We start from the raw sequence: 8,698 nt of genomic DNA on the forward strand, positions 1-8,698 counted from the left end.
CGCACTGGATGAATATACTGTGTTTGCTCACATCGCCACCTCTGCTCTTAAGCCATTACACATCATTTACCATTGCCATTTGATTCATCACTCAAGGTAGCTATCACATTCATCTCTGTGAGTTATTTGAAAAGGTCGGATAACCATCACTGACATCTGGAAGGCATCAGCGTACCTGTATGTTACTTTATATACTGTAAGACCTTTCCATCTAAGCTGCAGAAACATTTAACAGCTTAACTTGAGGTCAAAATGAACAACCATTATACCAGATCGCAGATAGGGTAGCTACACAGTAGTATTTAAAAATTCAAAGACAGCAGTTTTACTTAAAGGACAACTTTGGTATTTTTCAACCTGGGCTCTATTTCCCCATGTGTATGTGTGCGTATGATTCATGGGTACCACTCGTTCTAAAATTGGTTCAGTATTGAACCATGAAACGAGCTAAAACGGTAATGGGGGCAAATGCGTCCCGTATAAAAGTGCTTTTTTCGCCACTGACCGGTTCAGATCGCCAGTGCTATCTCTTTAAATAGCATATGGTAGTGGCCCTGGGGCAGTGGTGAGTGTGAATGAGTGGAGTCAGCTGTCAGTCAGTGATGGAGCAGAAAGGCGGAGGGCGTCCCCGCTTGGTATTGTAAATGAGTATGTGTGTGTGAAGTGTGTGTTTTTTCGCCACTGACCGGTTCAGATCACCAGTGCAATCTCTGTAAATAGCATCTTGAATCTTGCGTTCAGGAAAAAGGCCCGTTTATTTGAGCACTCCAAAAACTCCGGTAACACTCCAGGGGGTAGCACGTAAAAGACTCCGTCCTCTGACTCTTCTAGAGTAACACACACTTCACACACACATACACATTTACATTACCAAGCGGGGACAACTTCCGCCTCTATCAGGTGCAGGCACACCTGGCTTTTAAAAGGAATGGGAAATCACATGCTGATTGGTTGAGTTCATGTTACACCCAAAATATACCTATGATTAATTAAGGGACTATGTACAACCCCTTCGCCCCTTGTGCCCAGATTATACACACATATGTGACAAAAGTGGAGTTGGACACACCTGAATGCACTTGCACTATAGACTGTAGAAAGTTATAGATTGTTTAAATAGCGCCCCTGGAAAAAGACTACTGTCATCCTTGGTCTAATCCAGAGGCAGCAATCCATTCGAAAGGACCAATCACAGGACACCCCTGTTCCTCATCACTCATATGTTCATGTGTGACCATACCTTTACACACTCAAACACATGTATATACCGCAGGGGAGGAGACAGAAATCTGTCACATCACAACAAACTGACCCAGGGTTGTAACACTGCAAACAATTTGAGGTTAGAGAAAGTAGAGACTGTGGTAGCTCTTTTTGACATCGTTGGGTCTTTTATAAAAATCCAATATGACCATCAATATGAATCTATATGGTTTTTTCACTAAAGTGGTGGATTGCTTTGTTGGTCAGGTACTTAAATCGCTGGATAAGCTAGAAAAACACTGATCTTGAATGAGCCCCAGCTTATGCCATTTCCAAATGTAAATTAATCAGTGCTCTTCCTCTCTGCCTTTGAAGGATGAATTTTTCGACCTCACTCTTATTTCCTTTATTGAGTATGAGGCATAGTAACGTTTAACTTCAATGTAACTGCAGTATATTTCTGATCTTTCATTTCATCTTTTTCTTTTATATCCCACTTCATTTCATTTTAATTGCACATGTTATGTGCTTTGTGTTTTGAAGTGTCTTGTATGTAAAGTACTCTGAATTGCCTGTGTTTGAAAGGTGCTATATGAATTGATTGCTTGATAATTTCATTCAGCGAGAATTCCTCGGCTGCATCTTCAGACCAAAAGAAGTCTATAAATACCGCAGTGTAAAATGACATACACAAAGAGAGATCACACAAGCTTCATCCCTGTTTTCAGTCCTGTATCTGTATGTGTGATCGGTGCTATGTATATGTAATATGCTCAAGGCAATGTTTCTTTCAAAAGAGACAATAAGTCCTAATACCTAAAGCTTCACCAACTAATACCCAATGTGTAGTAACAACACATGCATTTAATCTCACATTAAAATAGGTGACATATGGTGAGAGAACATGCTGTAAACTTCTAAGGTGGATTTCCACTATAGACTCCAGTAAACACAGTCAGCCAATGAGAAAATTTTCAGGACTCTGGAGAGCAACCAACACAAACAGCTCTCTGCAGCCGAGGATGACAACTTAATGAAACCCACCTGGCACTGATGAGGGCAGGCTGACCCCCTTTTTGATGAATCAAGCACCTCGGTTTGTGCAGAGGACGAGGTTAGCATTCCTTGTGCCTCCATTCCCAGTTCTTTACTTTACCCACACAGCCGACATTTAAAATTACACAGAATGGTTTTTTTTATCCTTGTACTTTCATTTATCATTGATTTGATTTAGTTATTTCCTTTTATTTCATTCCTAAAATATAAATGAAATACTTTGCAAGGGGCGCCATGGTTCAGCAGTCCTGTGGATTGCTGCTTCAAGTCCACCAGCACATCCTGTCTGTTATCACAGCAGACATTAATCCCCTGAATTTCAGGGTCTCAAACCTCGCCTTGGACAAATGGAAGAATAGATGATAAGGATGTCCTAAGAGAATCACGCTCCACTCTGAGGCCCGCTTCCCTTGCTGCCATTTAAACGCCACAAAATCAAATGTTGGCCTGAATTGACTGGAAAAAGTAGTTGTCTGTGTTTTTTTCTGTCTGGGCGACCCCTGAACTTCCTCTGTCGGTCTGCTATAGCCTAAAGATAAAAATATAATTAAAATATAAAATATATTCTCTGGTTCTTAAATGTGAGGATTTGCTGCTTTTATATTTTATATAAATGTAAATTGAAAATATTTCAGTACTTGACTGTCAAATGGACAAAACAAGCAAAGTGAAAATGTCACATTGGGCTCTAGTAAATTGCATTTTATAATTTTCTGACATTGGATAGTAGAATAAATCAATGGATTCCAATTTAGGGGTCGTGATTACTTTAAAGGGTCGCAAAATAAGTCTGAGGAGTTGTAAGGTTATTAAGAAAAAGGGAACCAGAAAAATACTTTTATCTGCCACAACAAATTATGTTCATTTTTCCAGAAATGACAATAAAATAGAGAAAGAATATCACTTTTTGGTTGAACTGGTCACAGGTGCAGTTTGCATCAGTTCAAGGGGCACACTGAACATGTAGGGATTTAAATATATCTGTATAATTTTCATAACACAGAACTAATAATTTATTGTAATGCCTTGCAGGGATACAGGGATGTGGACAATATTTAAAGGGCCAGTGTGTAATATTTGACATGGTTTATTGTCAATCTGAATCTGAATCTGAATATTCTACCCATTAATATGTTTATACAAGTGTATAATCGCTATAAAATAAAATTTGTTTGGTTTTCGTAGCCTTATAATTATGCTTTTATATATATATATATATATATATATATATACATACATATATATATCTATATAGCAAGGGCCTTGCTTTAGAGAGGTCGCCATCTTGCGCCGCCATGTATGTAAGGCAGACCGAGCGGACAATCCAGCCAGCCAGAGAACGCGTTTCGCGTGTATAAATGAACCAACGAAGACAGCGGAAGGAAGGAAGAAGGAGGAGGAAACAGCAGAGAGTGTTAGTAGTTCATCGACAGAGAGTAGTGAAAAGTTTTTTTAGTTATAAAGTTTGCGATCGACCACACTTACCACGCAACAGGAGAGAATGAACCTGAACCGTTATCTGCAAGGAAAAGAAGACGCAACTTCACTCCTTGTGATGCACTCTCTGCAGTGCTTTTCCTCCTGATGATATATCTCCCCAACGATGGTAGCAGTAGCACCGAATCCCATTCTGTGCATTCAGCCTCTCTTCTCTCCCGCTCAGCATCAAACACATGGAGTTCCTCATCTGTATGCTCCGACTCAAACAGGTATGGCTCTGGGTCTGTGTCCGCTACAAGAAACTCTTCAAAACCACGTTCAAAGTCGTCCATTGCAGCTACTATAGTCCGGAGATATTGCTAGGCTAAATAAACAGCTGAGCTCTGTTTACAGGCTACGCTGTCAGTCAGTGTGCGGGCTGGAGATTGGTGGAGCAGAGAGGGGAGGGGGTGCCCACTCGGTATGGTAAACGAGTATGTGTGTATGAAGTGTGTCTGTTACGCTAGAAGAGTCAGAGTTTGGGACGGAGTCTTTTACCCCCTGGAGTGTTACTGGAGTTTTTGGAGTGCTCAAATAAACGGGCCATTTTCCCGAACGCTCCTCTGGTCTCCTGCTCGTGAGGGATTCATTACAATATCGTAACATGGCTTAGATTTCTAAATAAATATTCACCTCGTCACTAGATAGACCTACTCCTGAAAAACTCGTCCGCAAGGCTTTTTGTCCCTACGAGACCACCGTCAATTACCCGACGGGAGGGGTGAGTGAGTGAGCCCTGCAATCTAGAATTTGACCACTGATGTCACTGTTTTCAACCCATTTTACACACTGGCCCTTTAATACAACTTATTAGTTAGGGCTGCTCTTGACTAAGAATTTTCCCAGTCGTCATTTAGGGCCATTAGTTGACTAGTCGCCTGCATGTTTACGATATTAATATAATTATTTAATTACATATTTTGGGCAGGGCAACACAATGGTTTGAGTTGAAGGTGTGAGAAAGAATAGTATCAGTAACATTGTTAACACTGTGCTACATTACAGAGAAATACAAAACCGTACTAATGAACCTTCATTAATATAGGCCTATATTTTATCTACAAGTGCACGTCACACACTGAGCGAGCCGCCTGTTAACGACACTGTCGACAAAGCAGTAATGATTGTGCTAAGTGGCTAATGGTCATGTAGCTACTGACATGTTTCAGATGATATGTCATGTTTGTAGTCGACCAATGAAGATGAGTTTCCATATCACCTTGGGTTCATCCTTCACCTTCTCAAAGTGATCCCACACTTTGGATTGCTGGGACAATGCTTACTAAGAAATCACCCACACAGTCAGAAACACAGCCTCCGATTGGTCAAGGACTCAACTCAAGTCATCACAAATGGTTAATAGATGGCTACCAATGTCAATAACTGTTTTCAATAAGGGAAAATGGATTAATAATTATGCAGAGAGTCAGTGTCAGATTTATCATTATGGAATTGTTAAACAAAGTCTCTTTGGTTCAAGGCAGGATTACAAAGATTCTGAAAGGAATATGAATTGGAATATGTTTCTTGCATGCAGCGTTCCAGAGATGTATAACATTATTAACGTTAGGTCGTACATGACATTGTTGACCCCAGAGTTAACCTCTATGTTGTCTGTATTTCAGATTTTTCTCATCAGTCCTGTTCAATGCTTGGTGATGGGACAGACGCATGCAGATAGCTCAGTGAGCACACCTGGGTCCCACTCCAAAGTCGTCGAAATCTGGCGCTTGGGCAGTGACTTGAGGCATCGGACAGCAACAAAATAAAAAACATTCTTTCATATCTGTATGAGATGCGGGCAGTGACCATTACTGTTTAACGGCACTTGACGACATCAGGGGGAATGTGATGAGACAAGAATGAAAGTTAAGTAATAAAAGTCCGAGTGAGGTGGGTGGAAGGGGTGATGGATAGGTCTAACAAACATTGCCTTTCACCCGGGAGAGCAGTGTTCGTATCCCGTATGATTATAAAGCCAAAACCTGTTTGTTTTTTTTCCTAAACCCAAGCGAATGCATCTGTTGTTGAAGGAAAGAAAGGAATTTACAGTATTCAGTGTATTTTGACAGAAGACAATGTATGTAGCAGGCACATGTTGACACCACATCCCAGAACGTCAACAACCAACGCACCCAGGGTACCTTGCATGTCATATCTGGACATGGAAAGTCCATGACCAAACATCAATAATGTAACATTAGACATCACATTCATTTTTCACTTGTCCAAACACAGAGTTTACCTGCTCCGGGCAAACGTTAATGTCAAGCTCTGATGCTAATAGCTGGGATCTGTATCTGGTTACTGTCAGGTTTTGCGGTTTGTATGAGTTCAGTTTCTGGTAATTCCCACAATGATCCTTAACTCATTGGGCATGTTAGGCAGGATATGAAAATGCACCTGCTTGTACTGTGATTAGCAAATTTTATGTGATCAAGGCTTCTATTGTTTACATTACAATTCCTCTATATCTTTTTTTGTGAACCTCTGACCTTGAAGTTCAAACTGCGGCTATGGAACTGACCACAACTGGTGAAAAAGGCTTGGAAATCACTGCACTACATTTCTAATCAATTATTTACAAACTAACTGAGAATAAACTGCTCATTTTTTTCCATATGTCATCTTTCAATCATGACCTCAGCTTTAAAGCATGTGAGGAACGTTTGCTAGCACTCTTCTTACTGTAGGCAATCCACATCGCTGTCTGCACATCAAGATCTTTCACAGCCGATATCAGCAAAGACACATGCACTGAGGTGCAGAGGGTAAACCTCTGTGGAGTCTTATGACAGCAAAGTACCCCCTTTGCTGTTTTGATCAGTAGGCTACCCACGCAAAGTAAGATTTTGAGCAATGCACTACGTTTTCTGGCAGAAAATAGGTTGGAGTTGCAAATTCGTAGACTAGCTGTCCCAAATTGTAATGTGATGTAACTGTTAGCAGCCTGAAACAATGTAATGTGACATCAGGGAATTGCACATAGAGTCATGTTTACCAGTGGTGTGTCTGATAGTTAAGGATAAGAAAGGCAAGTGGCTTTGTTGCATTCTTCTCTGGATAGAGCACCCATTGCTGTATGAGACAGGTTTGTGCCTCACTGTGGACTGATGGTTTTGTTCACGACAAAGGAATAAAAACAACATCAACATCAACATCAACAGGTGTCTAAATGCAGCTGACAGTGGCCTGTAATTTACAGAAACAAGGTTACTTCTCTGCCTCATAGCTGAGGAGGTAACAGAGTACCTATAATGATGCTAAATACTATAATAATGCTGTTTTTTTTTTGTTTTTTTTTTGCTTTTTTGGCTTGACAACCCAATATCTTGCAATGCCTGTGGCTTGCTGATAGATCACTGAGCAGCTGGAAATCACAGCAGGTGTGCGTGTGTCTGTGAGAGAGAGAGTATTTGCTGTTTCTATTTATTCCAACCTTGTGAAGAAAAACAGTTGTAAAGAAAAGAAATCGTAAATATATATATATATATATATATATATATATATATATATATATATATATATATATGTATATATATAGAAATAACTTTAATTATAGTCATTGATAAACTATGCTACTTTTGTACTACAGACTAATTTGTGTGTTTTTGCTCTTGCAGGATGTCACCCTTACTGTGGTTTGGTGGAAATTAGTGCATTTATGCTGACAGTGGAAGCACAGATGTTTGGGTTAATCACCGTCGGCAACCGCCTCCTCCAACAAACATCAGTGTGAATGTGAAAGTTATTTAATCTCTAAACACTCTAAACACCCCGTTTACACATATACAGATATATATGAAAAGAGATACTGTGTGTACTGTGCTCCAAATGCTCGCTAGGCTAGTAGGTGTCGATGAAGGCTGTCAATGACATGTCTAATACCAGAGAAGAAGACTGGCCTGAGCCTGATTCAAAGGGTGGACCAAACAACAGTTAACGCAGCAGAGGCTTGTATTCGTCAATGAAGTGGTGCAGCAATACTAAGTTAAGATGTATAATAGTTATGACATAACACGTAAACAAACTGGTAGTCCACCATTGTTGTTGTTGTTTCTGGTACATGCTTATCAAACAAAGCCATTATGGGCGTGTGCCAAATGATGGTGATGTCACCGTATCCCAAACTCTTTATTTTACATTTACTCCACCGAATATGAGTTGACTGATTTGTCTGCCATTGTGACATGAGACAGTGTTTTTTTGGTTAAAAAAAAAAAAAAAAAAAAAAGACCTATTAGCGTCGCAGGGGGACTTAATTAGCCAATCACAGACCAAAAGCAGGACTAATGCTGTTGTCGACATGTCTTCCCAATATCGGCCAACATTGTAGTTTCTTTTACTTTACTCTGCTCTACTCTTTAACTCCGGCAGAACATGTATGTTGGCATGGCTATGCATCAGTGTGGACTTACAATGACATTACATTCAGATGGATACGTTGGTCTTTATTGATTGGTTTGGTAAAATGGAACCCCCCTTCCTCATGGAAACTAGCTGGGCATAATGACAGCCTGAAGATCAAAACAAAGTGAAAGGAGTTGACGACTCTGTCTGGTATCAGGCAATAAAGTCACTGCAGCTTTGGAAAAATCTTGTTTTAGCGACGAGTGTGGATGAGAGGCCAAAATGTAAAAGGAAATATTAAGGCTGTACTCAGAATGATGTGAAGTTTGAAGTTTGAACAGGTTCAGCGGGATGTTCAATGTGACAGCGGCATACAGATAATATAATAATGTACAACAACATTTTTTGGCACTGGGTATCAAAAAAAATGCAGAGTTTGTGTGGTATTTGGTTGCTGCGAGCTGTAAATTTACCACTTCTAAGCAGAATGTAGAAGATAATGTTATCTCAGAGCCTTATGGTGCATGAGCACTCCTCTTCCGTGCCGCTGCATCGTGTCAGCAGGTCAACAGCTGTCTAAACCAAAGAGCATTGTGAAACTCAAGAGCTC

This window comes from Epinephelus fuscoguttatus, linkage group LG5, assembly GCF_011397635.1.
Source record: "Epinephelus fuscoguttatus linkage group LG5, E.fuscoguttatus.final_Chr_v1".
Classification (NCBI taxonomy): domain Eukaryota; kingdom Metazoa; phylum Chordata; class Actinopteri; order Perciformes; family Serranidae; genus Epinephelus; species Epinephelus fuscoguttatus.